The sequence below is a fragment of the Odocoileus virginianus genome, chromosome 10, assembly GCF_023699985.2.
Source record: "Odocoileus virginianus isolate 20LAN1187 ecotype Illinois chromosome 10, Ovbor_1.2, whole genome shotgun sequence".
Classification (NCBI taxonomy): Eukaryota; Metazoa; Chordata; class Mammalia; order Artiodactyla; family Cervidae; genus Odocoileus; species Odocoileus virginianus.
The window spans coordinates 52,138,504-52,152,377 of record NC_069683.1 but is presented as its reverse complement, the minus strand read 5'-3'; the positions used below and the strand labels follow the sequence as shown (position 1 = coordinate 52,152,377).

The 13,874-nt window shown below is 44.3% G+C and overlaps 1 protein-coding gene across 19 annotated transcripts in view; it reads left to right on the top strand.

Moving 5' to 3' along the window:
* The window catches only part of NCAM1 (neural cell adhesion molecule 1), a 345,495-nt gene that overhangs the window by 229,239 nt on the left and 102,382 nt on the right, over positions 1-13,874 (top strand). The window lies entirely within an intron of this gene.

The following is a 13,874-nucleotide window of genomic DNA, read 5'->3' as shown; positions in this document are numbered from 1 at the left end:
ATGTGCTTGGATTCTGCCCTGTTTGTTCTTCCTCCGTGGTTGCAATCATAGGACATGTTCTCTGGCAGGCAATACAGGAGTCCAGGGCAACGGAGACGCGATCTCATTAATGATTCAACACGCCACCCTAGCGGCCACTCGAGCCCCAGTCCACATGTAGATTTGGGATGGACGTTCAGTTCATTGCCCTGCTCTCTGGGAAGGACACCTTTATGCAGGGCTGCCTGTGAATGTCACCTGGGAACATGAGTGGTTATAATGTGGTCCTCATCCCTGCATGCTGGGACTCCGGTGGCCCGAGGTGGGGCGTGGGCATCAGCTTTTTCCAAGCTCCATGTGGTTCTAACGTGCAGCCAGGGTAAAGAGCCACTGCTTTGGGAGAACTTCTGCTCACCCTCACCTTGTAACCTCACACCCTGCCCAGCGGTCTCCTGTTGGAAGGAAGTCTTCTTGCCTCCTGGAAGAGAAGTGGAAGAGATCCCTGGCAGTTGGAGTCAAGGATGTAATTTTCTTAGTCTGTGATGAATCTTTACCTTACTGTAAAATAAATACTGCAAAATGCTGGAAAAGTGAGGGGGAAAAAAAAGAACACTGATGCTGTTCCGTTTAAGTGTGGGCTCAGCAGCCTGGTCAGCCACACGGACTTAATGCTTTTGTTTCTAGTAGGGACCTTTCTCTCCCCCTATGAAGACAGGATGTCACACTTTTGACTTCTGTAGATTTGTCTTGTGAACTGGTCCTTAAAGCCAAGAAATTCAGGGTTGGAGCTGAGGTTCTGCTCTTGGAAGCTGTTGAAAGCGCCATGGAAAGTAATTTGTCAGAGATGGGGCATCTCTGCCTTGTGTCCAGTCCTGGTCCAGAGAGATGAGTGGGCAGTGCCCCTTGATCTCCAGGAGGAAATCCATAGTCTGAGCATCCCTCTTGTGGTGGGCCAGAGGCTGGATAAGAAGTGAAAATCTAGAATAGAGTTAAGGGCAAGTGTTGCTCCGACCTGGCTAAGATCTAAAAAAGAAAATGGCAGGGTTTAGTTGCCTGAAAGTCATAGGCTTTGTAAATGTGCCAGGCACCACGCCCAGTGCTGGGCGTACAAAGCTGTGTGGGAGTTCGCTGACCTTGGCATCCTTGAGTGCAAGGTCAGGTGAAGACAGGGAGTAAGTGAACAAAAGCTTGAGAGGTGTTTCCAAAGGGAAGTGCAGGGAGCTATGGGAGGAGACACAGGAGGGCCGTCCCTGTGGCCACTGGATGGGGCCCTGGGGTGCCCGCAGTGCGCCAGAATCATCCCAGACCTGGCTGACATGGGACACAGTAGATCTTGGTGTGGAGTAAGTGGTCATCTCCCCAGGCTGATCCTAGCACCGGCAGTTCCCCCAGTGGAGATGCGTTGCCTTAGACCAGATGCCCCTGGGGTGTCAGGACTGCAGTCTGCTCTTAGCACCTCTGCTGTGGGTGGAGGAGGGCACCCACTGCTTCCTCACTGACACGGGCCAGGCATGCCCGTGGAAGTTTCTCTGAGGGGAAGACAGACGCTAGAGCATTACAGCTGTGAAATAACTCTTCTATTATCAGCACCCCGTGAGCATCATTGGAGGCCTTCCTTCCACAAAGCACAGTGACTTAGAAATAAGATCAGACTGACAGAGAGGTATGTGGAAATAAGTGGATAAACACAAGCTCGTTACTGGAGAAGCAGATGACATTTAGATGTGACAGTGAGTTTGGCAAACTAGTTGGCAAGGCGTATTTAGGTAGGAAAATCAGGTCTAAAAAATTAAATCCAGCCAGATTGGAGGAGGTCTGGGAATGTAGAGGGCATTTATAGTTTTGTTTCACTTTTATTTATTGATTTATTTGTTTATTCATTTATTTTCTTTCTAATATTTAGTATTGATTTATTTATTTGACTGTGTTGGGTCTTAGTTGTGGCATGCAGGATCTGTGATCAGTGATCAAACTCGGGCCCTTTGCATTGGGAGTGTGGAGCCTTAGCCACTGGACCACCAGGGAAGTCCCTACTTATTTGTTTTCTGAAGGCAGTGGATGATAACAGATACTTGTTGGGCAAAAGACCAAAATGGTTTTCTCATGAGGATAAATGCCACAGAAGTAGCATGTGTAGCACAGATGGAGTGAGAATAAACCAGAAGCAAAACAGCAAACGGCTCTTACAATTGCCCACATCTGAGATTATTAGGTTATTAGGGCTTCCCTGGTAGCTCAGCTGGTAAAGAATCCACCTGCAATGCAGGAGACCCCAGTTTGATTCCTGGGTCGAGAAGATCCCCTGGAGAAGGGATGGGCTGCCCACTCCAGTATTCTTGGGCTTCCCTTGTGGCTCAGCTGGGAAAGAATCTGCCTGCAATGTGGGAGAACTGGGTTTGATCCCTGGGTTGGGAAGATCCCCTGGAGAAGGGAAAGGCTACCCACTCCAGTACTCTGACCTGGAGAATTCCATGGACTGGGTTGCAAAGAGTTGGACAGAACCGGGTGACTTTCACTTTTACTTTTCAAGGTTATTCGGGTCCGATGAAGGATATTTGCGCCCATTATAACTTACAGTAGTCTGTGATTTATCTTTGGTCAGCCAATAAGTGAGAATGGAATACTAGTCTTACTGTTGCTTTTCTATTTCCTAAAATTGATACATTTGATTTTTCACAAAATAACTCCCAATAACTTGATTATGTATTTCCTTTAAACATAGACAGAAAAGCTGCTTTTAAATTTTACCATCATGGTGCAGGGAAAGGAGAAGAAAAACAGAGAAAGAATAAAGAGAAATCCTGAGCCAGTGGTCTGAAGAAAATAAACAAAATTAGATATAAAAATTAGAATGGTAAGCAGCATTTATCCTTCTACCTTGTTTTAAAAAAAGAAAGAAAAGTCAAGAAAGACTGCCTCTGTCCCCTAGTGGATATGCGTAAGGCCAGTAGCTTCCTTGGTGGCTCAGATGGTAAAGAGTCCTCTTGCAGTGCATGAGACCTGGGTTCAATCCCTGGGTCGGGAAGATACCCTGCAGGAGGGCATGGCCACCCACCCCAGTATTCTTGGCTGAAGATTCCCATGGACAGAGGAGCCTGGTGGGCTGTGGAGTCCATGGAGTTGCATAGAATTGGACATGCCTAAGCAACTAACACATGCACACGCACACACACAGTAGCTTCCAGAAGCACTTGTTCAAAAAGATGACTTCAAAGGTCCCTCTTAGAACTAAGATTCACAATCTGAGAGGTGGTCTCTGGGCTCATCGTGGACTCAATTACCTCGTTTTGATTTAGTCGCAGGCTCTCTTACATGCAGTGGAGCCTGGGAGGTATCAGTACTAAGAATCACCACTTTTCAGAACTGTAGTTAATTTTAAAAACCACTTTTCGGAGAACGAAGTTGAAAGCTTTGAGACACGTGGTCAGAGCTGGGATCTGTGTACCTTCCACTCCTACCTCCTGACTGGACTGTTAACCTGTCTGGAATATTCTTCCACATCCTTACGAGCCTGTTGTGCCCAATGAATGAGTAAGGCAGCCTCCAGTCTCACTCCACTTGGGGGACCCTGCCGCCCTCTGGATTCCTCCTGGTAGCTCAGCTCCAGTCTGGAGAAGACCACCATTGCTTCACTGGCTTTTTGCCTGCTTCTGTTGTTCCTAAAGTAACGAAATTGACTGATTCAGTTCCCCGCCTTTTCATATTCCCCGCCTTCTCCCTGGGAGAGGTGATAATGATCAGAAAAACAGCGAAAGGACAGCAGCAGGAGGAAGAAGGAGGAGCCTGGGACCTGGATCCCTGCCGTGGCCCTGCCTCCTCTGGGGCCTTGCAGCTTGGTTACTAGATACAGAATGTGTGAAAGGAATTTGCAGAAGGACCCTGAAAAGCCATACAGAACACAGAGTAATGTGCCCACCAGTGAGCCCGCGTGCAGTACCAATCCAGTGGAATTTGTACAACCTTGGATGGGTTATTTGAACCTTTATGAATCTCCACTCACCTATAAAGCAGGTGCATTTTGCCTAAAGTAAAAATTGTTTGGGGCTTTCCTGGTGGTTCAGACAGTAAAGAATCTGCCTGCAACACAGGAGACCCGGGTTTGATCCCTGGGCCAGGAAGATCCGCTGGAAAAGGGAATGGCTACCCACTCCAGTATTCTTGCCTGGAGAATTCATGGACAGAGGAGCCTGGCGGGCTACAGTCCATGCACTTGTTTTAAGGGCGGTGTGGTAGGAGGCACATTTTGGGTGTGCTCAGTTGCATCCAACTCTTTGCGACCTCATGGACCATAGCCTGCCAGGCTCCTCTGGATGTATATAATAGGTTGTGACAAAACTGAAAGGCCACTATAAATCATTGACAGAGGTTGTTATTATGCCTGTACTTTGCCAAATGTTGATAGCAAATTATGACTTGGTTAGGTAATGAAGGAGCCTTTCAAATCCTCAGATTCATAAGACATAATGTGTTGTAGAAGGAAATCTGGATTTCCGCCTCCAGCAAATACAGTCGTCTCTGTTCTATTTACTGTATATGAACTTTGCGACATATTGTCTCCATCCAGGCAAAAAAACCCAACAAGAGCAAAACAAGGAAATACAAATATAATCATTTTAAGTACTTTTTAGTATTACACAAGATAAACTGGATTAGATTGGATTTGAAATTTTTAAAATGGCATCTTAGAGTATTCACCCACTCATTCCCTCCTTTGTTCAGTCAACACAAATTTGATTTCTGGTTCTTTGGGATTAGATGTAATGGATTTTGACTTGCATGTAAAGAGAGCTGCAGTATTGATGACTTTGTTGGATACACAGGACGTGCTAAGTACACAGTCTTGATCCTTCTGTCATCCAAGTAGCTGTCAGGAACGCAGACCTATCTGTGTAAAGAAGCCAGAACCCTGCGCTTTCTCTGTTAATCACTGGTCTTAGGTTTGCCTTGCTTGTAGAGAAGCTGAACTGTCCTTTGTGTGTGTCTGTATCTTTCTGAGCTTCCTCACTTACATTACTGGAGAGGAAAAAAGCACCATGTTTCTGAATGGTTTATGAGCACTGTTATAGAGCCCCCCCATGGCCTGGGCTGCAATGAGAGGAGCCACCCTCCAGGTCTGCCCCCCAATCCCCCTGACACAGGTCCACTTTGGTCCCACACAGAGGCTCACACTGCTTTCCACACACTTGTGAGGGCAGGTGCCACCTGACGTGGCAGCTGCACCCCATTATTTCAGAGAGACGAAACGATTCTTTATCTTTGTAAAAAAAAAAGAAGAGAGAAAGAGTATTTTCATCAAACCCTTACTCTGCATTCAGTAGTTACTCAAAAGCCTCAGTTCTGAACTTCAAAGCTGGAGCCAGGCCCCTGGGCGGTGGACGGAGCTAGAGGGTAAGGGGGGAGTGGTGAGAAGGCCGCTGAGTCCATCTCCAGCCTGGAGGGCGGGTGCATCCTCTCCTTGTGTGGGAGGCAGTTTCTGCCCAGGGTTCACGCTTGTTGTTGTTTAGTTGCCAAGTTGTGTCCGTCTCTGCCGACACCACGCACTGTAGCCCAGGAGGCTCTTCTGTCCCTGGTACTTCCCAGGCAAGAATACTGGAGTGGCCAGCCATGTCCTTCTCCAGGGGACCTTCTCTAGCCAAGGATCAAACTTGCATCTCCTGATTGGCAGGAAGATTCTTTACCATTCAGCCACCTGGAAAGCCCCAGGATTCACACTGCTCCAGCCCAAAATGAGTGGGTCTTAATTTTTGGCATTGTGTCAAGTTTATTAGCAGACTTTTCTAGAACTGATCTATTGTGACCAATCTGCTATGGTTTCATGATACAGCGTGATAGCTAATGTGTGTGTGTTTACTGTTGTTGCTGTTGTACTTTTTTCCTTCACCTTTGAAAAGTTGGATCCTATCCTTTGGCACCTTTTATGTAACTTCTTTGAAACTACATAGATAATTTAGATTGTGACTGGACCATAAAGCCAGAATTTCACAGCACACGTTTTTCCGTATCTAAAAGGAAACAGAATTGAATCCAGAATCGTGTTTAAAATTGAATCGGACAAGTAAGGTTTCTTGCAGGTTAAGCTAGATGATCAAGTTAATTCAAGTCATTTGCAGGACTTTCTTTGGAAAATGGTGCCATGTGCAGAGGTGCTACATACACAAGGCATCCGTCTGAATTTTGAGAACCAAAGTCTTGCGGTCAGGGTTCTATTTGTATTTGGTCTCTTGTTCCCTTTTACTGCTTTTCTAAACACAGGTTTGGAATTCCAGCTCACATCTGTTGTTCAGAGAGAAAGCCGGACCCTGACTCCCTAGTTGTGGCAGGGTCCCTGCTAGCGGGATCATAACTAGCCCATCTCTGCCCATTCAGTGCATCCCCAACACAACACAGCTTGGGGAAAAAGAACGGACAGCGCGCATTCTCCAAGTTTGGTTTACACCCTGCGTCACTTAAGCATGTATAATTGTAGTTAGTTGCACCGTTGATATCCATTACCTAATAATTAATGTACTTCTCCCCCACTTCTGTTTGAGATGTGTTATTAACTTCTCAGATCCGTCCTGCTGCTCCTGGTTTAGTCTGTACACAGTGGGAAGAAATCCTGTTTCTTACCCAAAATTGCAGAGCAATTTGATCCAGTTTCTTTTGTTGAAATGCTGAGCTAATTCTGTTTAACCATGGATGGTAGTCAAGTTGCACTAACAGCGATTTTAATCAATGGGAAATGTTTAGCTTGTGTGAGGTGAGAGCTGGGAATACAGATGGGTGAGGGTGTGGGGGGAACCAGGAAACCAATTCCATATGAAAATGTTAACTGTGTGATTAAGCATAAGCTTTTTAATAGAATTATTATGGGCTACCAAAGAGACTTTTATTGCATGAACTTGGAGGCAGAATGTAAATGTTCTTGAGTGCCTATTAAAGAGGAAAGCAAAGATTACCCCTCTCTCTCTTTGTGTCTTTTGCCCATTTCCAGATTGTTTTCCAGAAATAACAACCAGCTTGGGAAACTTAGGATGAGACTCACCTAGTTGATACTAATCATGTGTCAAAAACAGAAACTGAGGACGATTGTTTGCATGATTTAATGGGCAGTTAGACAGAGCTAGGTTAGGACACTAGGTTTACCCACGTTAGGACGCTAGCAGATCATTTCAACTTGCCTTTATTGGCAGAACAGTTAGGGTTGGACCTCTACTTGGGTGAGATCAGCAGTACAGGTTGACTGCACATTAGGCGAACCTAGAATTTGCCTTCTGTCCCCTTGTCAGCTCCTCACAAATGTATTGAGTTTTGTATCACACAGGAGAATAGATGATATGTATTTTCATTTGTCATAAGTTTCCTGATTTTTCCATAGGCTCCTGGGTGTAAGTAAGGTGACTGTCATCCCCATGAAGACATTGTTCCCAATCATTTCATGTTGCTGTTTCAGAGGAGAATGGCAAACATTTTCACAGCCTGGCTTGAGTTGCTTGTTTTTTGATTGGCTCTTTTTTCCAAGAAGACTAGACTAACATGTCTTCATGTGTATGTGTATGCCTTCACGTCTCTTTCTCCCCACTATTAAAATTCTGCTCAGATGCTCAGTTGTGTCCGACTCTTTTGCAACCCCATGGATTGTAACCCACCTGGCTTCTCTGTCTGTGGGATTTCCCAGGCAAGAATACTAGAGTGTGATGCTACTTCCTACTCCTAGAGATCTTCCTGACTCAGAGATTGAACCTGGGTCTCTTAAGTCCCTTTGGCAGGCGGATTCCTTACCACTCACATCACCTGGGAAGCCCAATTAAAATTCTATCCACTCTTAAAATTAGATTACTGTCCTTTGGCCACACTCATCCTCCCTGGTTTTCTGTGGCAGAATATGCACCGCATGTGTGTCAGCGAGTGAACAAAACACAGGAAATTGAAAGGGAGACAGGACAGATTATGTCCTTCTTACTATTCATCTAGGAGTCTGTTAAACCCCTGAATTGTAATGAATGCTTTTTTAAAAATTTTATTGAAATATAGTCAATTTACAATGTTGTGTTAGTTTTAGGTGTACAGCAAAATGATTCAATTATATATATATATATATATATATGTATAATTGATTATATATATTCCTTTTTAAGCATTCTCTTCTATTAGAGGTTATTACAAGATATTGAGTATATTTCCCTGTGTTATACAATAGATCCCTGTTGGTTATCTATCTTATATGTAGGAGTGTGTATGTTTTAATCCGTAACTCCTAATTTACCCCTTTTCCCCTCTCCCCTTTGGTAATCATAAATTTGTTTTCTATGTCTGTGAGTCTGTTTCGTTTTGTAAAAAAGTTCATTTGTATCATTTTCTTTAGATTCCACATATAAGTGATATCATATATTTGTCTTTGTCTGACTTACTTCATTAGTATGATCATCTCTAGCTCCATCCATGTTGCTGAACACGGCATTATTTCATTCACTCCATGTCTGGGCTATTGTGAACATTGGGGCGCATGTATCTTTTCAAATTACAGTTCTCCCTAGATATATGCCCAGGAGTGGGATTGCAGGATCATATGGTAGTTCTATTTTTAGTTTTATGAGAAATCTTCATACTGTTCTCCACTGTGGCTGTACCAATTTGCATTCCCACCAACTGTGTAGAAGGATTCCTTTTTCTCCACACCCTCTCCAGCGTTTATTGTTTGTAGACGTTTTGATGTTGGTCCTTCTGACTGGTGTGAGGTGAGAACTCATTGTACTTATGATTTGCATTTCTCCAATAATTAGCAGCATTGAGCATGTTTTCATGTGCCCTTTGGCCATCTGGATATCTTCGTTGGAGAAATGTCTTCATAGATCTCCTGCCCGTTTTTTGATTTGTTTGTTTGTTTTTTGTTATTGAGCTATCTGTATATTTTCCAGATGTAATACATGTCTGTTCCATGGAGATATTTTTGCAAGTGACACCTTATACTCAATGTCTAATACTTATTAAACCTTAAAAGGTTAGAATTTAAGAAATCCGCTGGCCAGATGTTAGAGGATCAAAATAATGTTAAGAATCATTTTGAGGAATTAGTTGAGGGATGCAGTAGGGAGGGGAAAGCCGTAGGGGGAGGATAGGGTGATTTTTGTTCTTGTTGTTTGTTTTGCTTTGCTTCATTCTACCTTTTCATCTCTAGGCTGCTTCTTTGAGTTTTCTTTTCATGTCTCCCTGGCCTATTTGCTCATGAAAGAGATGGACTAAGAAAATGAAGGGCAAAAAGGAGGCATTTTTTATTCATATTACATTGACTAGACAGTGGAATTCATGAATCAAGGTTCTCATGGGTGAAAAAAATCATTATGCTTGTCTTCTAACACTGCTAAAAGCTAATTGCATTAAAATAATTATTTATGCTGTAAATAAGGGCCAGGTAATCTGAGCTGATGTCAGTGTCACATTGTGTTTAGAAAATTTTCAGTAGTGTAATTGAAAGTGGGACTTGCTTTTCAGATGCAGGGTTTCAGAGAGAAGCAGCGTAGGGGTAGGGGAGATAAATTAATGAATGGTGATTGCCCTCCTGTGCCAGGAGATGGGACGCTTGCCTTATTTGTGCTGTTTCCTGCAACCCCTACTACAAACCTGTTATGTAGACGTTATCTCCGTTTTATAGAAGAGGAAACAGAGTGGTTAAACAGTTTGTCCCAAAGCACCCAGCTCTTAAGTGACAGAGCCAGAATTTGAATTCAAGTCACTCTAGCTGCAAAGGCCATGCCCAGTCATCCCTTGCACACGGTTTCCCAAAGGGGAACTTGGGAAGGCTCGTGACTTGAGATGCATCACAGAAAGGAATACCTGATTGCCCTCCCAGGGATCACAGTGAATTGGAGTTAATGATCACTCACTGTCCGATTAGGTAATCCATCTCCTGCATACACATTATGAATTGAACTATATCCTCCCGAAATTCGTAAGTTGGAGCCCTAACCCCCAGTACCTCCTGACCTTATTCAGAAACAGATGTAATTAGTTCAGTAAAAAATGAGGTGGTACTGGAATACGATGGACCCTGAGTACAATATGACTGATGCCCTTATAAAAAGGGGAAATTTGGAGGCAGACACACACACAGGGAGAGTGCACTCGTGTGAAAACTACAGTGATGCTGCCTCAGCCAAGGAACTGCCAGAAACAATCCTCCCTGCCAGGACAGACCCTCCCCTTGCTCATCAGGGGAACAGGACCCTGCCGACACCTCAGTCTTGTACTTCCAGTCTTCGGAATTTCAGGATTTCTGTTGTTTAAGCCAGTGCGTGGTACTCGTTTTGGCAGAACCAGCAAACAAATACATCCCACCTCTCCTGCTAGGTCCCTGGTCTAGTCGACGCCTTCAGTCCAGGCTGGGCTGCTGGAACTTCTCCCAAGCTGTCTTCCCAGATTCCTGGCAGCTTCCAGAAGTTGCCATTGAAGCCGTTTTGTCTCACAGACTGCATACAGCTCATCTCCTCTTCATCCCAAATCAGTATGCTCACCTGTACTCCCAGCAGCACCCCCGACAAAAACAACCTTGTCCTCACTGTGTTCTGGAATTATTATTTTCCATGCCACAGTGGATCCTGTAAGTACCGCTTGGCAGGATGTCAGGATATTACAGCTTGAGGATTGATCTTGGTATGTCCTTTTGTCTTGGTCTTTTATTTTGCCTTATATTGTTTATTCACAGATTTTAGAAGATTGCACATTTTGTTTAATTATGTTGGAGACAGACTGGCATTTTAGCTGTTACAGTCTGTGGGAGAGAGGTTGATAGCAAAAATTATGTGGAGTTTAAATTGTGTTCGGTGAAGGAAGTGGAAATGAATAAAGCTGTTTTACCAAGAAAAGTAGGTATTTTGCCTTGGATCTCAGAATGGATTTTTTTTTTTTCCTTTTTAGCTGGAAGTGTTCTAAGTGCTGCATTGTCTATGATGTTTGCCTTTTACAAGTCTGACTGTTATAAAAAGGAAATTTGTATCTGTATTTGCAAATTTCAGCCTGGCAGCTGTGTTTTGAAGGCTTTATCTGGGATCGAACTGAGATGCAAATGATGTCTAATAGTTTTCCTAGGATGTTGTCAAGTTTTGCTTTTTAAAAATACTGCTCATGGCAACTCCTGCCTCCACTTTTGGATTCTTAGGTAACAGGCCATTTTTAAATGATCTGCCCTTCCAAGAAGCAGTGGCTTCGAGTTGCAAGGTCCCTTTGGTTGCTCATGCATAACCACCATCACATAGACAGAGTCCCTTCCTTGTTCTTATTACATTAGCCATGTTTTTGATTAGTTGGGAAAAAAAGATCCCTCACGAAACCACAAAGCTTTTTGTCTCCCGTGTCTGTCAAAATGTGGCTGATTTAATTTGAATGAAATTTTAATTAGAAAAATTCTGCCAAGATCCAGCCCTGATTTGAATATTTATAGATATGTTAAGAATCTCTGTAAACGTGGGGTCTCATTTGAATTGCTTCGCTGGACCTCGGCCCTGGTAGTACAATAAGAAGGGACCTCTTGATGGTGCAAATCGCTCCTCGCCCCCCGCCCCCCGCCGCCCGCTTGCTGGGCTGGACCAAGGATGTGGACGGGAAGCTGCTGTGGGCGGAGTCTCCACTGCTTCAACAGCAGCACTTTGTCCAGATATATTTTTCAGGCTTGTGAGTCCTTCGTTATGCAGGTGGGAAATTCATGACTAATGTTAGCTCATTACTTGAAACATACACATTTTAGGGGCAGTGTGATATGTTGGAAAAGCTCTAGAGGCAATAGGGAGTGAAAATGTTAGTCACTCAGTCGTGTCTGACCCTCTGCGACCCCATGGACTGTAGCCCATCAGGCTCCTCTGTCCTTGGGATTCTCCAAGCAAGAACACTGGAGTGGATAGCCAAGCCATTCCCTTCTCAAGGGGATCTTCCCGACCCAGGGATCAAAACCGGGTCTCCCGCATTGCAGGCAGATTCTTTACCATCTGAGCCACCAGGGAAGTGCCACGTCGGGGTTCGGAGCCCGAGGACAGGACACAAAATCTTCATCCACGTTCGTTTTTTCCTAGCTCAAAGCTGTGTTCTTGGATTCAACTTTCAGAGCCTCAGTGCCTTTCATCTCTGGAATTGGAGAAAATAAGATGTGAGATGCCGATGAGAGGAACCCACCAGATGCTGGGGGTCAGCACCACGGCATTGGTCTTGGATGCTGGGTTACTGGGGGTTATGAGTAGAGATGGTGCAGTGGGTGAAGAAGATCAGTCTCTGAACTTAGATTGTTGTTGCTTCTGGCTAGCTCAGTGTCAGAGGCCACTTTCCCCAGATCATCCTTTACCCCCAATGAATGTACTTAATATTAAAAAAATATATATATATATCTGTGGTATGTTACCTTTGTCAGTGTGTTAGTCTAAATTCCGTGTCCCGTGCAGCAGAATAATGCCTTTAACTAGACAATGGAGTTCATATTATGGTCTGCTTTGATCTAGGAGACTAGAAAGGGGATATACATATATATCCTCTTTGGAGTATTCCCTGGCAGTCCTATCCTTTTCACATAACCAGAGTAATGCATAAGACCCTAACGGGGCACGCTAAGTTTCCCTGCAGCGGTTCTGCAGACTCATAGACCCTTTCATGCTTCTCCATTGCTTGCTGTCTTGCACACACTGAGATCTTACTGAGAATTCTCTTTCAGAGCTAAGTCTCCATTTTCCCATCAAACACTCGGTATTTCTAAGCAACCTCAATTGCATTTAGTAATATTTATGCAAGGGTTGTGCAGGAAGATTGTTTGCATCTGAAAATAAATTTGTGAGGGTTCAGTGAAAATAAAAAAGAAAGAAACATCTGTGGTAGTGATTTGTTTCAGTAAATGTAGTCAACAGGTGACTCCTGGAATAGAGGTGGCCAGGAACCAGACATCCTGCCCCTTGGTCCCCCCAGCTCATGCGGCAGCCCGTCTGGTCCTCCTCCCAGAGGCATGGAGCAGTCCCTACCTGGCTCTTCTAAGCACCCTTGGCCAACACAGATTTTAAAGATACTGCAAACTTGGAAATGTGAAAATTGTCACATTTGGCTTAGTATTTTCTTTTTCACTTGCATGTAGCATAGAGATGCCAGGTGCCCTTCCTACTTTCACTAAGGCAAAGACATAGAAATAAGGTAAAGAAACGGTGGTGAAGACAAGGGTGCATCATGGAAGGTAGGTTAGGATAAGGGAATCCTGGTAGGAAATCCTCAGCGTGAATTCCATCAAAGTGTACAAGTGGAATACAAGTGTGACGTTCACAGTTGCTCTCCCTCCAGGCCCACCAACAACCCTGGCTGCATTCTCAGGGAGTAAAGTTTTTGCATCTACCGGAGGAGACTCTGTGTGTGTGGTGTTTGCACATCGGTTGGGCCCCAAGTCTTCCTTCTTAGAGCCTCTACAAAATAAAAGTATCCATCCGTGTCTTGGCAACTGGGGTTGCTGTGTGATGCATGCCTTTGTGGGAGATCTGTATTCCTTAGATTGACTGAAGCCTTTGAATACTAACTTTGATGGGCTATGTTAACCATCTGGAGACATTTTACAGTTGTTGTCAAAAGGTTGACTGAGGTCCCTAATGCAACACGAGGAGCTGATGGAAGCTTAATAGAGTTTACCAGTTGTGCTGATTCGTGAATGACAGCCCCACAATAACCCTTGGCCCAGGAGATGGAGGCTGCGCGTACTGCTTGAATGAAGGTGGCAAGGCACAGGACGTGAGTCATGCATTTTGTAACAATTTGGAAAGCGCTTGAATTGTGTACATCACCCACAGTTGGGAAACTTTGCCCCACTGCTCATGTGTATGTCATTGATTTATTCACCATTTTGTTCACCTTGTAGAAAGCTCTTTTGATTTACGACTTTTGCACATTGGCCCCACTCCTCAATA